At 43.1% G+C, this 22,432-nt stretch overlaps 1 long non-coding RNA gene across 3 annotated transcripts in view; it reads left to right on the top strand.

The window, feature by feature from the left end:
• LOC310711456 overlaps positions 1-21,971 on the top strand; it is a 35,927-nt gene extending 13,956 nt beyond the window's left edge. Inside the window, exons 1-4 of one of the 3 annotated variants that reach the window (XR_014528453.1) lie at positions 16,907-17,091; positions 19,419-19,542; positions 20,472-20,542; positions 21,712-21,963. This is a non-coding gene — a long non-coding RNA (uncharacterized lncRNA). Of the gene's footprint in view, positions 1-16,906; positions 17,092-18,126; positions 18,236-19,418; positions 19,543-20,471; positions 20,543-21,711 lie in introns of those variants that run through there. The other 2 variants (XR_014528454.1, XR_014528452.1) reach the window with 2 other exon arrangements.
• Positions 21,972-22,432: the final 461 nt, after the last annotated feature.

Genomic DNA, 22,432 nt, shown 5'->3' with positions numbered 1-22,432 from the left:
CAAAGCTCCTAGTAAAAAAATATGCTAGAACAAGATAAAAAAAAGTTACAGCTGGTGACTTTTATATATAAATATATATATAAAAGTGAAATATTTGGGAATATGGTTAACAGCAAAAATATTAATATATTTAAATATAATTATGAAAAAATATGAAAGAAATAAAAAGAAACTAGAATCTATGAATCTATCCCTATTAGGTAGGATAGCAGCAATAAAGATGAATGTATTGGCAAAAATGTTATTTCTATTTCAATCAATCCTGGTAATAAGTAATGTAAACTGTTTTAAAGAGTGGCAGAGAGATATTACAAGATTTATCTGGAGGGGCAAGAAGCCAAGAATAAAATATAAATTATTAATACATCTAAAAGAAAGAGGAAGCTTCTCACTACCAGATATAAAATTGTACTATGAAGCCTCTTGTTTGTGCTAGATACGGGATTGGATAACATTGAAGAATGTAGACTTATTAGATTTAGAAGGACACGACAACAGATTTGGTTGGCATGCATACTTGTGGTGTCAGAAGGCCCAGGTACGTAGAAGCTTCCAGAATCATATAATGAGAAAGGGGATTTTCAAAGTTTGGGGAAAATATAAAGATTTATTAAAACAAAAAACACCATGGTGGCTTTTGCCACTGGAAGCAATAGCACTGAGAAAAGTAAATATAAAATCCAATTGGGTAACATATTGAGAGCTTTTAACAGAATTGGACAATAAATTAAAATTAAAAGAATATAATGATTAAAAGAAAAGGTAACAGACTGGCTACAATATTTTCAATTAAATTAAATATTTTAAAATGATAAAAAGAAAGGATTTACATACAAAATTTCAAGATTCAACAGAGAAATACTAGATAGTGAATATAAATTACTATAAAAAATGCAGATTATTTTGTTGGAATGGGAAACAAAGGATGAGGAGGTCAAATGTGTAATGATAAAATGGGCAAAAGACATGGGACATAATATACAAATGGAGGACTGGAAAAGACTATGGAAAAATTATATAAAATTTACTGCATGTATGGTGAAATGATGTATATATGGTATTCAACTCCAGTTAAATTATCAAAAATGTACAAAACAAAAGATAATAAGTGTTGGAAGTGTAAAGAAGTAGAAGGTTCATTCTTCCATATGTAGTGTAAATGTAAGATTATGAAAAGCTTGGGGGAAATGATTTATGAGTTGAAAAAAATGTTTAAAATAACCTTCGTAAAACCCCCGGAAGCTTTCTTAATAGATATAATTGGAATGGATATACCAAAAGAACACAAAAGTTTGTTTATGTATGCAACAGCAGCTGCACGGACATTGATAGCCCAACAGTGGAAAGAAGAACAAGCCCCAACTAAAGAAGACAGGCAACGTAAATTAATGGAATATGCTGAAGTGGCTAGATTAACTGGAAGACTACGAAATCAAGAAGACAACAATTATAAAAAATGTTTATTGCATATTTACTAAATGTTTATTGCATATTTACTAAAGCATTGTAACAAAATAAATACAATAGTAGGGTTTTAGAAAACGCTTGTATAAAATCAGAAAAATTAATGATAAGAAAATTATAGACATGTATAATATAAAAAAATTACAAAAGAACCAGGGGATGGAATGGAAGGAAGTCAAGGGATTTGCATAATCCCAAAATATGGACATAATATGGAATGAAAATGCTTTGTTTTCATTTTTTCCCATTTTCCCATTTCCCATTTCTTTCCTTTTTTCCCTTTCCCCCCTTTCCATTTCCCTTTTTCTTTTTATTTAGAATTTGATTGCATTTATGGTATATGTGATGATAATTTAAGTATTGTGCAAAATAACAAAAAAGTATTTAAAAAATTGAATTGCATTGCGAAGGTCAGAGGAGTAGATGGGGGGAAGGGACTGCTTTGGGCTGTACCCAAAGCTATGGACAGGAATGGGCTAATGCCTCAGGACGAATGAGGCACAGTGCCCCATAACCTCAATCAACCTTACCCTCACCTGCTAGCTTCTTAATTTCAACTGACCCAAGGGATGGCACTGCCAGTCCTCTCCCTTCCTCCGATCTTTTGCCCTTGCATCTGTGTAGAGGAAGGGCTCTGCCTACAATTGGCTCTGGAGCTACTTACTCATGGCCATGGGTCCAACAAATGAAATAGGCACCACACACACAGACACACACACACACCTTAACCACATGCTGTTTAAAATGTTCATGAAACGGTTGTACAGTGGGGATCCAATGGGTTATCTAGTCTAAGTTCCTGCAATGCAGGCATGTAGCAAGTCACTTGGAGATCTCTTTTTTTCCCCTAACAAGCAATTAATAAATTTAATTAAACCACAACTGTCATGTATTATTTGTTTTTCTTGCAGGGTGACCCAAAGTGGCGTACATTAAAAACAATCTGGAAGATCCAATTTAAACAAAAAATACAGCTTCCCAGATCCCTCCCCACTGAAACAGGTCACAATGCCACCCTTGAGAAGCCAAATGTTTTTGCCTGGCACCAAAAAAACAGGTAAAGATTATGCCAGACATGCCTCCCTGGGGGAGAGCACTCCACACATGGGGGTGGGGGAGAGTCACCCCGGAAAAAGCCCAAGCAAGAGATCTCAAAAAAATATTAGAAAAAGCCAAACTGATTTTCACCAGGACCACGGATGATTTATTGGGAGTTCCAAAAAATAATACACGGGGGTGAAACATGTGAAGCCATATGTGTCTCTTGCTATTCCTACTCAGAGATTGTCTGTTGGGTTGTATTCACTGATAGTCATACCCATAGGATAGCTAACGGTGTGCAGGTGTGGCCTTAGAGCATTGAGCATGCTCAGAAGAGCTGCCTGGCCAATGAGGAAGTAAACCCGTTTAACCCAAATAGTTTGGCTGGATAGTGGCCATTTGCCCTGATAAAATAAAAATAAGATTGCGCGCGCGCGCACACACACACACACACACACACACACACAGAGAGAGAGAGAGAGAGTACATTTAGTATTACTTCTTCTAACTTCTATAATAAGGTTGTCTAGGTCCTCACCATCATCATCATCATCGGAGTCTTCAGGAAACAAACCGCTCGCGATAATTTTTCCTAGGACTTCTGCTTTGGCCGCAGACTTCATCCTGTCTTTCATATAGACCACTTTGCGCTTGAAGATGTTTTTGTCATTGCCCTGGTCAGAGAGAGGGAGAGGAAGAGAAATGTATCCAAGGATGGATCTACACTGACCTATTTAACATTATTTTTGCCTATTAGAACAATAGTAGATATGTCATTCTACAATGTTAGGTAAAGGTAAAGGGACTCCTGACTGTTAGGTCCAGTTGTGACCGACTCTGGGGTTGCGACGCTCATCTCGCTTTATTGGCCAAGGAGCCAGCGTACAGCTTCCGGGTCATGTGGCCAGCATGACTAAGCTGCTTCTGGCGAACCAGAGAGGCACACGGAAACACCGTTTACCTTCCTGCCGGAGCGGTACCTATTTATCTACTTGCACTTTGACGTGCTTTCGAACTGCTAGGTGGGCAGGAGCAGGAACTGAGCAATGGGAGCTCACCCCATCACGGGGATTCAAAGACCTTCTGATCAGCAAGTCCTAGGCTCTGTGGTTTAACCCAAAGCACCACCCGCTTCCCACTACAATGTTACTTGTTAGTTAAAACATTTTTAGGTAAAGGGACCCCTGACCATTAGGTCCAGTCGTGACCGACTCCGGGTGGATTTCGCCAAATTGACTAAAATTTCTGGGAACTCCGCATGGCAGCTTTCACTTTGGGGAATATGGCAGCCCTAACCCAATTGATGGAAACTGCAGAACAGGAAACTGCTCTTGTGCTTGGCTCCTGCTTTATGGGAAGAACAGGATGCTAGATTAGATGAGTCATTGGTTCTTCATATGTTCTTATGTGTAGGACCAACATCAGACACAATGCATTTTCTCCCCCCCTCCCTCCCCTTTTTTACTTCAGAACTTTGTACAAAGTTCAACTCATGCTCAATTTGAGTTGTTCCCCCCCCCCCCCGGGGCCTGTTAGTCACACCCATTAATTTCAATGGGTCTGCTCTGAGTAGGAAACAACCCAGGCTCTTGTCTTCTACTCACACCCTATTAGTTTCGTTTTAGAAGGAGCAACTGAACACATCTACTGTATGCCCTATACAGCAAGGAGCCAATTCACACCCACATACCATCCCACATACAGACACCCACAAACATTTAACATTACTTACTACGCGGCCCAGTTTATCTTCACCATCTGAACCGCTCAGCGTTGAAACCAGCAGCATTGCAGCTAGCAGAATGAGACACGACTTCATGATGAGACAGAACTGGAGTGTCCTCCACAAAAGAATAGAGGCAAGGAAGAGTTGCCTTTGGTCCCTGCTGTGCCCAGGATGGTGCTCTCTGCTTTCTTTATATAGCCCTTCTTCAGCTCTGTTGGGAGATGCAATCTCTTTCTGGACTAAGACAAAGTGCCATTAGGGAAGGCAATTAGGCATCTTGTGCTGACGTGGAGAACAGGGCGCACCTTGCCAAGGCTGTGTGGTCTTCTGTTCTCTTTCTTGACTGTTCCTTTGTTTCCTATATCCTGACTGTTTCCTATATCCATGTCAGAATTGCATAATGCACAGCTCCCCAATCATTTTCTTCTTTTTTTTTAATAATTTTTTTTATTCAATTTTCACAAATTTTTAAACAGACACAACAACACAAACAAACACAAAAACAAATAACAAGTATAATTTCAAATCCTTATTTTCTTATGACTTATTTCTCCGACTTCCCCATACCTCCCCTTTCTGCATTCCATTTTCAAATTTTGTTTCAACAAATCCTTACTCTTAGTTTTATCTAATTTATAACCTCCTTTTTTCTTTAAACTTAACCCTTACAGCTGTAAACCACTTAATTTTTTAAAGCCAGCGTCATTCTAACATTAATTAATTTTGCAATGTTTCTTAAGATAGTTCTTGAATTTCTTCCAATCTTCTTCTGCCGCCTCTTTTCCCTGGTCTCGGATTCTGCCAGTCATTTCTGCCAGTCCCATATAGTCTATCACTTTCACCTGCCATTCTTCCAGGGTGGGTAGATCTTCTGTCTTCCAATACTTTGTGATGAGAATTCTTGCTGCTGTTGTGGCATACATAAAAAATGTTCTGTCTTTCTTTGACACCAATTGGCCGACGATGCCCAGGAGAAAGGCCTCTGGTTTCTTCAAGAAGGTATATTTAAATACCTTTTTCAATTCATTATAAATCATTTCCCAGAAAGTTTTAATCTTTGGGCATGTCCACCAAAGGTGAAAAAAAAGTACCTTCAGTTTCTTTACATTTCCAACATTTGTTGTCAGGCAAATGATAAATCTTTGCAAGCTTGACTGGGGTCATGTACCACCTATAAATCATTTTCATAATATTTTCTTTTAAGGCATTACATGCCGTGAATTTCATACCGGTGGTCCACAACTGTTCCCAGTCAGCAAACATAATGTTATGTCCAATATCTTGTGCCCATTTAATCATAGCTGATTTAACTGTTTCATCCTGCGTATTCCATTTCAACAGCAAGTTATACATCTTTGATAAATTTTTAGTTTTGGATTCCAACAGCTCTGTTTCTAATTTTGACTTTTCCACCTGGAAGCCAATTTTCCTGTCCAATTTATAAACCTCCATTATCTGATAATAATGAAGCCAATCTCTCACTTTATCCTTCGAAACTCTGCAATTTCAATTTATCTCCTTCTTGTTCCAGAATTTCCCAATATCTCGGCCATTTGGCCTCCATATTAAGCCTTTTCAAAGCTTTCGCTTCCATCGGTGATAACCACCTTGGGGTTTTGTTTTCCAGTAAGTCCTTATATCTTATCCAAACATTAAACAATGCTTTTCTTACAATTTGATTTTTAAATACCTTGTGTGCTTTGGCCTTATCATACCATAAATATGCATGCCATCCAAATACATTGTTGAAACCTTCTAAATCCAAAATGTCTGTGTTTTCAAGAAGTAGCCATTCTTTCAACCAGCAAAAAGCTGCTGATTCATAGTAAAGTTTAAAGTCTGGCAGGGCAAACCCACCTCTTTCCTTTGCATCAGTTAATATTTTAAATTTAATTCTAGGCTTCTTGCCCTGCCAGACAAATCTGGAAATGTCTCTCTGCCACTTCTTGAAACAGTCCATCCTGTCCACAATCTGCAGTGCTTGAAATAAGAACAACATTCTAGGCAATACATTCATTTTGATCACAGCAATACGGCCTAGCAATGAAAGCTTCAAATTTGACCAAATTTCTAAGTCTTTTTTAACTTCTGCCCAGCATTTCTCATAATTATCTTTAAATAAATTCACATTTTTAGCTGTCATATTTATCCCCAAGTATTTCACTTTCTTGACCACAGTTAAACCTGTTTCATTCTGGAACTTCTCCCTTTCAGTAGCTGTTAAGTTTTTCTCTAAGACCTTAGTTTTTGATTTATTCAATTTAAATCCTGCGACTTGACCAAACTCCTGAATTAATTCCAAAACCCTTTTAGTACTAGAGTCTGGCTCTTGTAGTGTAAGTACCAAATCATGTGCAAATGCTCTCAGTTTGTACTGTTTAGCTCCGACCTGTACCCCTTTAACCAGCTGGTGCTTTCTAATCATATTCAGCAAAACCTCCAGGACCGATATAAAAAGTAGTGGGGAAATTGGGCACCCCTGTCGTGTCCCTTTTTCTATTTTAAAGTCTTCCGTGACCACATTATTTACAATTAGTTTGGCCTTTTGCTCAGAATATATTGCACCTATACCATTCTCAAAGCCTTGGCCTACCCCCATCCCATGTAGATTCTTCTTCATAAAACTCCAAGAAATATTGTCAAAAGCTTTCTCCGCATCCACAAATATCAACACTGCTTTAGTGTTTATGTTCACTTCCAGCAGTTCCACAATGTCTATTATGTTCCTCACATTGTCTGACAAATGTCTTCCTGGGAGAAAGCCTGCTTGGTCCTTGTTAATCTCATCTATCAGCACTTTTTTCAATCTCTCAGCCAAAATGTCAGCAAAGATTTTGTAATCCACATTGAGTAACGATATAGGGCGGTAGTTCTTAAGCTGAGTCTTTCCAGTCTCTGTTTTCGGTATAAGTGTAATATAAGCTTCTTTCCACGATTCTGGTGCCCCTTTCCCCTCCAGAATTTCATTGCAGACTTCTTTCAAGGGTTGTAATAACCATTCTTTCAAAGCTTTGTAATATCTGGAAGTCAGTCCATCCGGTCCCGGAGATTTGTCTAGTTGCATGTTTTGAATGACACCTTCTATCTCCTGTTCAGTTATTTTCTGATTCAGAACTATTTTACTTTGTTGCGAAATTTTTTGTAGTCCATTTTTCTTGAGAAATTCATCTATATCCATTTCTTTTTGCAGCCCTTGTGAATACAATTGTTTAAAGTATCTCTGGAAGCAATTTCTAATCTCATTTGGGTTATAGATGTTCTTTCCTTCCACTTCTAAATTTGTAACTGTATTCAATTTTTGTCTTTTCTTTATTTGCCAAGCCAGTAATTTACCACATTTATCTGCTGATTCAAATGTCTTTTGTCTCATTTGTTTGATTTTCCATTCTATCTCTTGATTCATTAGCTCCATATATTGTGTCTCATATATCTTAATTTCTTTCAGAATCTCTTGGGACTTTGGTTTAGATCTTAGTTTTCTTTCCCCTTCTTTTATCTTTTCCAAGATCTTATCCTTTTTCTCATTTTGACTTCTCTTCTTTATTGCATTTTGTTGTATCAGGAATCCTCGCATAACAGCTTTACTTGCGTCCCAGATTACTCTTTTTTCCACGTTGGTTTTTAAGTTTATTTCAAAATAGTCTCTCAAAGTTTTTTGGGCCTTTTTGTATACTTCTTCATCTCTAAATAAGGTGTCATTCATCCTCCATCTGAAGGAACCAGCTGTAGTTTGCTTCATCTCCATCTTTACAGCGTTATGGTCGGAGCACGTTTTTGGGCAGATTTCCACTTTCTTTATCTTTGGAGCCATCCCTCTAGTAACCCATATTTGGTGAATTCTAGTCCATGTCATTTTAGCTTCGGAGAAGAAGGTTCCCTCTCTCTCGAGAGGGTTCCTTGTTCTCCAAATATCAATCAAGTCCATATTATCGGTCATTTCAAAAAAAGTCTTTGGTAATCTTCCATCTTTAGAGACTACCTGTCTTTGTGCTTTGTCCATATTTGTAGATACAACTCCATTCATGTCTCCCATTAAGATTAAGTTGTAATCCAGATAGTCCATTAGAATCTCATGCAACTTCTTAAAAAATTCGGATTTCCCCTCATTCGGTGCATAAATTCCTACAATCAAAAGTTTCTCTCCTTGAACTTGGATTTCAATTGCCAGGAATCTTCCTTGTTCATCTTTAAAAATCAATTTTGGTAGCAATTTCTCCTTTGCATAAATCACCACTCCTCTTTTTTTTTTACTTTATCAGATGAAATAAATTCTTGTTCTAATCTTTTGTTAATAAGTAGTTTTCTATGAGTCCTCATTACATGTGTTTCTTGTAAACAAATCAAGTCCAATTGTTCTTTTTTCAATATGTGAAAGACATTTTTCCTCTTTCGAGGAAGGTTCAAACCGTTACAATTCCAGCTTAGAAGTTGCAGAGCCATGGTGGTGCTATTTGTTTTTCCCTCCTACTGCTCCAAGTAGTTGTTCTTCTTCTGTCAGTGATTCTTTTCCTGTCGGTAGTTTCAGTCCAAATGATAAGTTGCCTATGTCTAGTATTTCTTTTCCTGATGGATTTGGCTCCTCACCAGATTCTGCTTCTTTCAAAAGATCTTCTTCGTGTTCTCTCAAAAACTTCTCTTTATCGCTCACTGTCTTTATTCTTATTTTCCTTCCTTTATATTTAAAGGATAGGCCTTGGGGAAATTCCCACCTGAAAAGTATTCTATTTCTTCTCAGTAGAACAACCAAGTCTTTTTAGTAAGTTCTTACTTCCAAGATATACTTAGGTATATCCTTAAAAATCTCCATGTAGGAGTCTTCAATTTCCAGTGTTCTTTGATAATGCAAGTTCAGAATTTTATCTCTCTCTTCTTTTGATCTTAAAGTTATCAGACAATCTCTTGGCTTCTTCTTGCTTTGTCTTATACCGAGTTCTAAATGCACTCACTATCTTAAAATCTTCCTTCTCCAAGTCCTGTTGCCAGAAATCCAGAAATTCTTTAGTAAGAAAGTCCACCAAATTATCCTTCTCACTTTCAGGTACTGCTCTGATTCTTAAATTTCTCTCTTTTCTTTGCATTTCAATCACAGATAAGGTCAAGTCATGGTCCTCTAGTTTCTTATAAACTGGTGATACCTTTTCCTGGGTAGCAATTGCAATATCTTTAGCCTCTTCTGCAATCTTTCGAGTTGTAGCCGACTCTCCTAATAATTTTTCGATGGACTGTGTATTAGAGTTCACCTTCGTTCCCAACTCATTAATACTTTTAGTGTTCAGATCAATTTTTGCTGAGATCTCAGCTACTTGTTTATTGGTTTCTGCAACTTGTTTATCTTTAACTTTGTCTCTGCTCCCTGTTTCATCAGAAATTCCAAAGATTCATTAATTTTACAAAGTGCTTGTGTCACTGCATCAGATGATATGACTTTTGATTTTGTTTGCATGGCTGCAGCTGCTCCTGTGCCTCCGGATACTGAGGCCCTTCGCTGATGTGGAGTGTCTATGTTGTATTGTTTGCCAGATCTAGTTGTTCTTTCATTTGCCATAACACTCTCATGCAAGCCAAGGTCACTCTCACGCCTGTAGAGTTGTTTTGAAGAGGAAATTTCCAGTGGCTTAACTGCAAATGACAGTCTCCTCTAGGGGGAGATAAATTCCAGCTCACTTTGTGCAACAAAATGTTTCTTTTAAAAATCTCCAATGTCCCAGGAAACAGTCACAGTTTCAATTACTTTCTAGATACAGAGCAGTCCAACAATATTTTTACTTTTTGCAAAGTTACTTCAAATGTCCCTTCAAATCCCTTTAACACATTGGCAGTCCCCTTGTCGGCTTCCCTGTCAAGGCAGTCCGTCCCCAGGGAATTAAGGCAACGGATCAATTTTCTCTCCCACTTCTCAAGCAGGTCTAAAAGGTAAATTTTACTCCCCTCTGCTCCTGCAGGCAAGAGGGGGGTTACTCTCTTGACGTTGGATTTGCTCACTTTCGGAATGCAACCCTTCAAAGTTACAAAGTTACAGCTTTGCAGTCTCTTTGCTTTAGTCTGTCTGCAGATCGGAAAGGCAGACTTCCTTTTTATGCCTTTTCCCGTTTTGGTGCCAAATTTCTTTAAATTTATTTCCAGGTCCAATTGAATCTTTAAGCCTACTCACGGGTAGTTGCTTTTGAGTCCGATTTTCAGGAAGGAATCAGCACTCTCCGTCAATGGCGATGTGGCTTCGCTCCACGGACCGGGTGACGACTCTCAGTACCGCGCCACTCACCCGCTGCCGTTCCGGAGCCTTTAAAAAGGCTTGTTCCCGGTTTCGGGGGGGGGCGCAAGGGTACCCGCCAAGTCTCTTCGCTCACAGGCTTCACCACCTGTGATTTTTTAGGGTCCCCGCCTCGCCGTGGTGGCAGGACCCGAACCCGCAGAGCAGACTCCCTCCGGAGCTCGGAGGGATGTCCGCCATTAAACGCTGGCGCTGACCGGAAGTCCTGCTCCCCAATCATTTTCTTCTCCATCACCCATCTCACAAATATGAATGTGCACATTGGAGAAAGCCCCCCAAAGGAATGTATATTGGACCCATTGATGTATTTCTTGGTTGTTGTTAGCATACACCCTTCAACATTTTGTGAGAAAAATTCCGGGCACCCCACCACCACCCATCTCCGTCGCTCGCCGCCTCCCTGCTGCTGACCTCTTCCTTTCCCATAGCATAGAGCAGCCTCCAGGAAGATCGCTCCAGCCCATGCTGCATTTTGAGATGCAGCGCAGCTTAGAACGGTCTTTGGGAAAATCAGGGCATCCCGGATTGGGATCAGAAGCCAGAGCAGCTTCTGTCAATTCAGGATGTCCTGATTAAATTGGGACCCTTGAAGGATCTGATAGCATAGTGTAATGGTTCTAGGGGTTGCTTGTGCGTAAATCGGCGCCACACCTGGCTGGGTTGCCTGAGTGAACCCTTTCTGTCCAGACAGAAATGGCACATTTTTGTCAGTAGATCGACTACTACCATGACTGCTGTCTTCCCCCTTGACTTGGGCAAATTTGTCATAAAATCAATGGACACCACTTCCCAGGGCCTTCCCGGTGTAGGTAAGGGTTCCAGTAGCCCTGCGGGGGCAGCCCTCTCTCCCTTTGCCCTCTGGCATCGGTCGCACCCCCGTACATATTCCCGTACGTCTTCCCTCACCTTTGGCCACTAGAACTGCCTGTGGACGAGCAGCGTGGTCTTGTGCCGTCCAAAGTGCCCAGCTGTTGTGTTGTCATGGAGTTGTTTAAGTACCTTCCCCCTCAAGGTCTCCCCCGGTACATACAGTGCCCCCTTATAGTACAGTAGCCCTTCCTTTTCCTCAAACCCTCCATGGTCTTCCCTTCCGTCCCGGAGTTCCCTGATTTTTGCTTGAGCGAATGTGTCGGCTCTAGTAAGCCCTGCCAGTTCTTGTTTCCCAACCAGCGTTCCCCCACACACCCACCGGTCCTCGGGAAACACGTGTCAGATCTCTGGTGGTCCCTCTCCCTCCAGGTACTCTGGTTTCCGGGAGAGAGCATCTGCTCTTACTTTTTCCTCTCCTGGCACGTATCTGATCTCGAAGGAAAACTTGGCAAACTCCTGGGCCCATCGAATCTGTCTCTGGTTGAGCACCCGCACGGTCCGCCAGTATTCCAAGTTCTTGTGGTCAGTACAAACCTGGATCTTGTGCTGCGCCCCTATCAACAGATGTCTCCATTGCCGAAATGCCACATAGATCGCAAGCAGTTCTCGGTCATACACTGTGTAGTTTTGCTCTGACTTGCTCAGCTTCCTTGAGAAAAAGGCACACGGCCGGCCTCCAGTCCTGCTTGGCCCCGGGCTGCAAAAGGACCGCTCCAACAGCTCGGTCGGACGCGTCCGTCTCCAGTCTCATGGGCTTCTCCAGATCAACGTGCAGGACCTGCTCTTCCAAAGCGAACACCTTCTTCAGCCTTTCAAAGGATTGCTGGGCACTTTCTGTCCACGTGAACTTCTTTTTGCTACTGAGACAATCTGTTATGGGTGCTTTCAAGTGAGCGAAGTTCTTTATGAACTTCCTGTAGAAGTTGCTGAACCCTAAGAACCTCTGCACATCCTTCCGGGTTTTGGGGGCTTTCCATTCCAGCACTGCCTTCACCTTGCCTGGGTCCATAGCTAGGCCCTTGTCTGACAACTTGTACCCCAGAAACTCAACAACCCTGGCATGAAATTGGCATTTTTCCAGCTTGACCCACAACTGATGCTTCTGCAGTCTCTGTAGCACTTCCCTGACATCTCTGACGTGTTGCTTCTCATTGTCCGAATAGATTAAGACGTCATCCAAAAAGGCTACGCAATTCTTGTACAGCAGGGGCCCCAACACGTGGTGCATGAATGCTTGAAAGCAGGCGGAGCCCGATTGTAATCCAAATGGCATAACTAAGTACTCAAAGGCCCCCAGAGGGGTGAACATGGTAGTTTTCCATTCGTCCCCCTCCCTTATCCTGATTAAATTGTATGCCCCCCTGAGGTCCAGCTTGGTAAAAATCTTCCCCTGCCTCACCCGTGTTAAAATGTCGTCAATCCTTGGCATTGGGAAGGTCACGGGTTCTGACACCAGATTTAGGGCCCTATAATCCATGACCAATCTAGGCTGATTAGTCTCTTTTTTTGTCCACAAAGAACACTGCCCCCACCGCCTTTGATTCCCTTATGAACCCCCTCTTCAGGTTCTTGTCAATAAACTGCTGCAACTCCTGCATCTCCCGGTTGGACATGGCATACAGCTTACCCACCGGCAACTGAGCCCCTGGGAGTAGGTTGATTTGGCAGTCAAAGGGCCTGTGGGGGGGGTAGTCTATCTGCCTCCCTCTCTCTGAAGACCTCCTTCAGGTCAGCATATTGTGGTGGCACCTCCCCCTTTTGTTCCACGGCCAGCCCAGCCACTCTGGCCACCGTCATTCTTGGGTTCTCCCCTCCCAGACAGTGTCCTAAGCAGTAAGCTGACCCAAAGGTGACTGACCGCTGATGCCATGACACTACGGGATCATGCAGTGCCAACCAGCTCATTCCCAGTATTATTGGGGGTCCTGCCAGTGTGGCCACGTGAAAGGCAATGGTCTCTGTGTGCTTGGAAACCCTCATTCGCATTGGCAGGGTCTGGTGTGTCACTTCCCCTCCCAGAAGTTCCCTGCCATCGATGGTTGTCACCTGCAAGGGAAAATCTAGAGGCAACAGGTGGGGTTGGTGCTCCAGAGCGAAGTCTCTGCTGAAGAAATTACATGAGCTGCCCGAATCCAGCAGTCCCTTAACTGTGACAGGGTACCCATTCGGGGGTTCTAGCACCACTTCTATGGCTATAGCTGCCTTGGGGGGGTCAGGCTGGGGCACTTCTATTGGTTGCTGGCCTGGCTGCTGCCCCTGCTGGTTGGCAGCAAGGTGTTGGCATTTCCCTGCGCCTGCCCTTCCTCCCCCTTCTCTTTGTGGCCTGCAGCCCCCACCATCCCTTGCCAGGCCTTTCGTTGAGGGCAGACCTTAGCAAAATGTCCTGGTCGTTGACAGAGGAAACACTTCTTGGTAGTTTTCCAGTCCTTTCCCTCCCTTTTACGACCTTCACCGGAGTTTGAAACCTCGTGCGCGCGCGCGCCATCAATTTCCATTGGCTCCGCCGCCTGGGAAGGCTCCCTCGGTATCTCTGGAATGCGGTAGTCATGGAAACGTTCCTCTCTCATTTCCCACTTCTCCTGCGCCCGCGCTTCTTGGCGTACGCCTATCGCGAGCACAGGCTTTGTGAGCTCGTCCATCGACCGTGGGCGGGGCGCTTGGGACAACTCATCTTTCACTTCGGGGGACAGACCCGCCTCAAACAACATTTGTATCGGTTCAGAGTCCAGATCCCACCCGAGCCGGTGGACTAACATCGCAAAACGCGACCAGTAGTTTCTGACGGAATGGCTCCCCTGCTTGCACCCCATCAGTTCCCGCCGTGTCACGCTTTGCTCCACCTCGCTTCCATTCCCTGAAAGAATTTCTTAAGGTCCTTCAAGGCATCATTTGGTGTCGCCATTAGGGGCCTGATCCATTCGCGCGCCCCATCCTGCAGATGCCCCACAATGTAAGCCACCCTCTCCCCGTCATCAGCAAAGTCATCTTTCTGCAGCTCCAAAGCGTACTGCACTTCCGTTCGGAAAGCATTGTAGTCTTGGGGCTTTCCACCAAACTTGTGTACCAGCCCCGGTACCTTCCTTGCGATGGGGGTGGTTCTGACCTGTGCATCCTGAGCCCGTCTTTCCTCCAGCCGCACCGTCAGGATAGCTACATGCGTCTCCAAGTCTCGGTTCCTCTCGACCAGACTCCGCACCGCAGCTGGTTGCTCCGTCCCTCCGGCTGTTCCTGTTTGGCTCATCGTGCTGCCTCTCCTGGGCTGCGCACAAGCAGCGTCAGGGACTGACGGATTGCTGTAATGGTTCTAGGGGTTGCTCGTGTGTAAATCGGCGCCACACCTGGCTGGGTTGCCTGAGTGAACCCTTTCTGTCCAGACAGCCACTCGCCCGTGGCTGTCTCAATCGCTGGCAGAATCCGTCAGTGGGAGTTTCTTGAACTTCTTCCAGCAAAGAAGTTCTTTGACGCCTAGTCTCTGCCTACTCTCCCTGCGCGGAAGCCTACTCTCCCTGCGCGGAAGCCTTCTGCGCAGGGAGGGTGTGGGCAGTGGAGGACCCGTGCTCTCCCCGCTGGTCCCCAGCGAGGAGTCATGGAGCCACCTCGCCGATTCCCCCACCTGCCCCCCTTCTCCACTGGTGCTACGCTGATTTCCTTCCCCAGAAGATGTGCTGCTTCTCTCCCTCCCGGGACGCTCTCCGGAATCCCTCTGGAGCCCTCCCTCTCCCCCTGGCTCCGATGGCAGTTCCTTGACACATAGCCTGAATGCATAGACACAGAGCCCCTGAAACACATCCTGCAGTCCTGTCCTTATCTACACAAAATCCACAGCCTCATCAATGGGTATGTGGCTAAGACTAAAAATCATGCCTCTGGCATGGATACACTGTCTGACATAGGATTTAAGAGGAATATTCATTTCCTGGACGTGCTGAAACAATGGAGGGAATTATGTCTTCTCATAGATATTAAAAATTTAAGACAGCCATTGCCATTGGAAGATTTGTAGTGCTGCATCACAATCCTGGATTTGAAACAATGGAGGGAATTATGTATTATATATCTTAATTTAAGAGGACAGCTCCTTATTTACTAATCTGTCTTTGGCTTACAGTGATGCTTTGATATAACAGTGTAACATGATAACCAGGTATCTGTTAGATCAATCAATACTACCTTTATTTCTGGACTCAGACAATGGCTTCCATTCGAAGGAACTAGCATCCTTACTGGCTGCTGTCAGGCAAACAGTAGTACAACAATAGGAACTTTTGGACAATCTATCCTTGCAAACATGGTATAAGAACATTAGGAACATTGCAGTCTTAGAAAAGATTACCCACAGACTGTTATTTGCTGTGGGGTGAAGAAAGGTCATTATCCTTTAACGCTATATAGTGGGACTTTACTTTAGAAACTTCTGAATCACATAGCTAAGAATCTCCATTGGAAACCACCAAGACAATTTGGCTTCCATCATCCTCTCCTGGTCTTCGGCTGAGGTCCAGCTCCTATTTCTGTACTTGTACATGCAAGTCCTACTATGTGAATGTAATCTGCTCCTGAGAAACAGTTTATAAAACAAGCTGCCCAGTGATTTCCATTATTTCGTATGGAGAAAACCTCAATGCATTCCTCACCAAGAAAAGTTAACTCCCACATGTCAGACTCCCTGTCTCTCGGATTCACTCACTCTTATCTCTGGCTATACTCCCAGAGTTTTTGATCAGCTGGAGAATCAAAGGTTCTGAACAGCTGCTCATTGATGTGCATCTTCAGATATCTGAATCAGACATTTATTCCTTTGTGCATTTATTTTTGCCTTTCATTCATGTATGATTTCCGTATATATGGTGCTAATGCTCCTGCTCTCCTGTTCTGTTATGAGAGGAGATGTTTTATGTTGATATTATCTATTTGCTTCTATTTGGGGACACACACACACACACACACACACACACACATGCATGATTGATCCTAGAGTATCTTGTGCTACAGCTCTATTTTTCCTTGTTCATACCACACTTAGATTACTGTGTTTAGTTCAAGAAGTTCAGGAAAAATATTGATAAGCTGGAATGTGTGCAGAGGAGGGAGATGAAGTTGATCTCTTGCACGGGAGATGTCTCACGTTACCTCACCCGGTCATGGCTCCCCCCCCCCCTCGCCCCATTGGTCAATCACAGCTCAGAGGAATTGCAACTCCCTTTAAGGTCAATACATTCTAATACATTGTAAGCTCAGAGTGCTGGTCACCGAGGTCAGCAAGGCACCAGGTGGCGCTACAAGCCTTTGCCATGACTTCATGGCTCCCACATCCTCACACTTCCCCACTAATCTCACACTTCAGATCAGGGTGCCTCATGCCGCATTTGAACTATCATAAATTGGTGGGGGAATATTAACCCCCACCTTGTACTTAAGGACAGAGTTACATGACTTAACGTTTCTTCTCATTGGAGAACAAATGAGGTGATGAGAACTGTGAAGTGCTTTCAGGAAGTAACTCACTGTGCCCTGTAACGGCTTGTCCCTGGTGGAACGAGTGTGTGAGTTCCAAATGTCAATGAGCATCTTAATCTTGATTAAGATTAAGATTAAGATACTGATCATTTGGCTATTTAAACCAGTCAAAGGTGGGTTCCTCTGCTCTACACATCTCTTGACTTCTCTGAAAGCGAATTTCTTTCCATCCCTGGAGAAAGAGTGAAAGACCACTAGCTTGGTAAGAATCCCATTTTCTTTTGACCTGCAGCAGTTAGATTCAACCCAGTGCTGTCCTGGCTGTTCCCCAGAAATACCTGGACAAAAGAAACTGCAGACAAAAATGCTCTGAGGGACGAGGAAATTTGGGCCAGAATCTCCTGAGTGGAGTGCTGGGTTTTATGGCACTTTTCAAATGCTCAGTGTGTTTATTAGTGCCCTTTCTTCTATACTGAAAATGTTTTTATCATGTAACTTTATGTATAAATAATAGTGTTTAAAGGAGTTGTTAACAGTATATTTAAACATCTTTCTATTTAAATATGTTATGTATGCTTTTTTAAAGTTTGCCTTTATTGATACCCTTGAGTTAATAATTTTAGATGGTTCCTTTTGCTTTGGGAAGCGCCAAGTCAATTTCTGTCTGCATGCCTGTCTGAGAATTCACCAGAAGAGGGTGAGTACAGTGGTACCTTGGTTTATGAACTTAATCCTTTCCAGAAGTCTGTTCTTAAACCAAAGCGTTCTTAAACCAAGGCATGCTTTCCCATAGCAGCGGGGGACTCAATTTACAAATGGAACACACTCAACAGGATGTGGAACATGTTCTTAAACCAAGGGAAAGTTCACAAACCAAAACACCTACTTCCGGGTTTGCAGCGTTCTTAATCCAAGTTATTCATAAACTAAGCTGTTCTTAAACCAAGGTACCATTGTATCTTCTTTAAAGAAGGGGGCCATCAACCAAGCCCTAGGGCCCCCAATGCCTCTCAGTGCCAACAAAAACTAACAAATGAAAAGGAAGAGAACCTACCCACGTGGCGCTGATCCAAAACCTTGTGCATACACTATGTAAAAGAATGAAAGTTCACTAACCCCCCATCTCTCCCCCTGCTCTTCTCCTCCAAACTTACACTTTATACATTAAAGTCTCAGAATGAATATCACTGATCTCTAAAGAAAACTTTATGAAACAATGTATGTACTAACCCAAGGCAATCTTTAATAGAAACATTCAAAAGGGGGGTGGGTTCCCTAATGTTTCCTGTTTTCAGCAGCAATTAGGATCGGGATTCTCTCCAGAAACAAGGGATGTCCTTTTTGCCAACCCCTTAGTGTGTTACTTTGGCAGATAAGACGTTGCTTTGGCTCTCCCTGGAGTTTAGGTAAGCAGACGGGCAACCCAGGCCAGGTCTTTGGCAGATAAGACGTTGCTTTGACTCTCCCTGGAGCTCAGGTATGAAGAGGGGCAATCCAGCCCAGGTATTTTAAGGTCAGTTGGTGACTGTTGCACAGCATCAGGCCTGTTCAGGGGATGCTGCCTGTTTAGGAGTATACTGAGAAACTCTCTAAGTATAAAAGAATAAGAAGGGGTGGGTGGGTTCCCTAATGTTTCCCCTCTGGCCTGAAAGCTTTTTTTTGGGGGGGGGGGCAATGACGCTACTAGAGATAGACAGCCAATGCAAGTCAACTGGATTTTCAATGAAAGGTTGGCTGGCCGGACAAAACATGGGACGTGGCATTCTCAGAAAGATTAATTTATCCGAATTGGGTGGATTGAGCAGTAAGTTTCTAAAGACAAATCTGACACAGCATGTTGGTCATCTTACGTGAACAAGAATGGACATTGTCTACAACTTCCAATGGGTCCAGCTGCACAGTGGAGGGAATTCCTAAGTAGCCTACATGCTGCTCAAGAACATTTGCTCATGTCAGAGATGTGCTCTAAGTCTTACTCTAAATCTTCTGTCAAGTGTGCCTCCCCCATCGTTCTGCCCGGACACTGAGGTCCAGCTCCGAGGGCCTTCTGGCGGTTCCCTCACTGCGAGAGGCCACATTACAGGAAACAAGGCAGAGGGCCTTCTTGGTAGTGGCACCCGCCCTGTGGAACGCCCTCCCATCAGATGTCAAAGCGATAAATATCTACCTGACATTCAGAAGACATCTGAAGGCAGCCTTGTTCAGGGAAGTTTTTAATATGTGACATTTTAGTGTATCTTTCATCTTTGTTGGAAAACGCCCAGAGTGGCTGGGGAAACAAATGGGCAGGGTACAAATAAATAATAATAATAATAATAATAATAATAATAATAATAATAATAATAATAATAATAATTTTGAGATTCCTGCATTGCAGAGGATTGGATGATCCTCGGGGTCCCTTCTAGCTCTACATTTCTATGATTCTGATTCACTTCCTCAGATGTTTTGTGATATTATCCTTTGCAATATGACTCTAAATGTTGTTGCAGATATTGCTCTCATGGACTCTATTGCTTTGTGCTTATTGTATGTTTTCTGGAGTTCAGTAAAAATATAATTGCAAGTTCCTCCCGCTTCTCCTTTCAGTTGATCCAAAGCCAATTCCCTCGCCATCCATCATGAAGAGTCTTGTGATCTTGGTGTCTGTTCTGGCACTCATGAGCTGTGCAATGGCCGGAGGCTGCGGTCGTCAGAGGTGTTCAACAAATGCGTAAGTATGAAAGGGAAAGGAAATCCTTTCAGATGCTTGGTGAGGACATCCTTGTACCTGGAGAGGCATGGCAGACTGGTGTGTAGCAGATCATAAAATCCTAAACAAAGGAAGGTCAGAGTCCCACAAGGAGCAGTTCAAAGAGGGTGGAGGTTCAGGGACACAAGAATGGGCACCCAGTTGGCCTTCTGGAAATTTCTCAGCAGGGAAAGGGTACAGAGGCTCTCCTGGTTTAAAAGCTAAGGAAAGGTAGATAGTGGGGATTTGTGAAGCTCCAGGAACACTCTGTGTTCATCACATAGGTGTACTGAAAGCAGGAAGCTATTCTCCATTCTCTATTATTATCATTATGATCAATGTTATTAGTGTGCTCCATGCTCCCTAACCTGGTACCCTTCAGATTCTTTGGATGCTACAACACATCTGACTGTTGGCCAAGTTGGCTGGAGCTGTAGTGTGAAACACCTGGAGGGCACTTGGTGCATTCAGGAAGGCTGGTGCCATTGCACAGTCACTCTGCATCCATGTAAGATTGTGGCTAAAGCACCTGCAAACCAACTAAATTGATGGATGTCAATTTTCTGCTCATCAATGGTCTACGACGTCTTCACTGTAAGCTTATGTCTACCTCAAAGGACACACACTATAAATAGTGGGCTTAGATTCATGGAATCTATTTAGTCATATCCATTGATTCAAATTCAGTCTACTCTGAGGAGGACTAAGATGGGATACAGTGCATTATTGTTTTCTGAGTGCCTTGAATTCCCCTAAATAACTTTTAAGGATAGCTATTTCAGCTGATATCCAAACAATCATTCCAGGATTCAGAGGCATGGTTGTTGCGGTGGAGGAAGCTGTTCAGTCATTTTTAATATGTATTGGAGATGCATAGTCAGATCTTAAGCTGCATCTCTTTCTATTTCTAGTGCGGGGAAAATGGAATGTATTTGCTATGACGAAAATTGGAAACCCATAGGAAGTTATGTAAGCAAAAGAGGTTGGTATGGACCGGAAGATTCTGGGGGATGGGGAAAAAGGATGATGAACCTTTTGGATAGTCTCTATGCTTTGGCAGCTTTCCCTTTTCCTCCAATGAATTATTTAAAAGTCCTTCCTCTCTGAGAAATGAGATCCGCACCATTTATGGTCTTGATCATGGTTCGCTAACATCTTGTCTTGAGGGCACATTGGAGTACAGGGGAAAGTTTTTCAGGCATTAAACATAAACTAAGGCCAACTGCACGCTTCAACCCTTTCTATGGGCTTCAGCAGAATTGTCCTTTCAAACGTGATTTGGGCAGTGAGAGAGAACACCTAGGCTGGCAACTTCCTGGTTAAGATGGCTTTCTGTTTTGGCTGTTCTGTTCATGCCAGATGCTCCTGTTCCTTTAATTCTAGCAGACAAGAATTCAGCAGGTGTAACTTTGCTAACAAAGAAGTATCCATGATGGGAAGTTACTGACTTGCTGAATGTCTACCATTTGCTCAAGTATTAAACAAGGTGAATGCTGCTCTAGGAAGATGAGAAGGCAATCAATAGAGGATTCAGGATGAGTTGGGGGGAGGGCAATAAGGATGAGCAGAGACCCAAGAAGCATGCCCTCAGAGGAAAGGTTATAGTCATATCCAACTGATTTATATTCCGATTAGAGCCATTGGAATTAATGGACCTATGTTAGGCATGCTCTTTAATTTCAATGGGCCTACTTGGACTGGCACTAACACTGGATACAACACATAGTTGGTTCAGCCTAGAGAATAGAAGAGTGAAGGGGGAGAGGAGAGGAGAACACTCTTTACATCCATGGAAGGCTCTCAATTGGAAGATGGCAAAGAATCATCCTTTGCTGCCCCAGGGGAGAGGAGTGGGTCTTGTGGCTTAAGTTGCAGGAAAGTAGATTTTGGTAGAACGTTAGGAGGCAATTCCTGATGGTAAAAAAAGGGGGACAATGGACCCAATCCCAACAGATTTGTGTTTGGGATTGAGAGAGCAAGAATGCCCCTACTTTTTTTAGAAAGCCACAAGTTGGGGATGCTTGTAATGAAAGGGACTGGACTCAATGACTTCCAAAGTCCCTCTCAGTTCTCTAATTGTGTGGTTCCTGCCTTCCTGAGGGCTGATCTTTCAGAGTAATGAATCACATGCCCTCTACTTTCTCCTCACAGATGCAGAGGCGGCTATGGCTGAAGAAAACTGAGAAGCAGATTGCAATCAACCCAGATGCTCAGCAGGTTCACCAAAAGATCTCAAAGGCACACCTCCACTGCTTGATACCTCCACTCCACCCCTGTCTTCCATTAGCCCTGAACCCTGATTTCATGGGCAGGCACCCCAGTTGCCTCAAGGAACCTGTCAAAATTCAGCAATTGCAAATAAATTGTGGTCTTCAAGCCTGTCATTTGGTGTCTTGGATGTGAACCTACAAGATGTTTATCCAGAGGTGCACCCACATACTGCACCTTCCAACATACTCTGAAAAGAGGAAAAAGCTCTGCAAAAAAATAAAAAATAAAAACGCATATACCTCATGTCATATTCAAAGTTGTGTCCCCTTTTTAGGTGCATTGTCAGGCCCCAAGATATACCCTTTTATGTACACACTGATAGTTTGATACCTGGTAGTGAAGCTTTTCTCCAGAATGGAATCTCCTAGAAGAAAAGCCTAACCTGTTGAATTTCTCCCAGACACACACATCTGTTAAAGCCACAAAGAGAGTTCAAACTAGACATGTATACAGTTTTACATTAATCTAAATATACTGTGAGTTCTCACGGAGTGCCCAGTCTTTAGCTTCTGGTATAGTGGTTAAAAGTGGTGGACTCGTAATCTGGTGAACCGGGTTCGCTTCCCCGCTCCTCCACATGCAGCCGCTGGGTGACCTTGGG

This window comes from Podarcis liolepis, assembly GCF_965112155.1.
Source record: "Podarcis liolepis genome assembly, chromosome: 7".
NCBI classification, from domain to species: domain Eukaryota; kingdom Metazoa; phylum Chordata; class Lepidosauria; order Squamata; family Lacertidae; genus Podarcis; species Podarcis liolepis.
The sequence above is the reverse complement of the archived record's forward strand: the minus strand, read 5'-3'. Positions and strand labels throughout refer to the sequence as shown.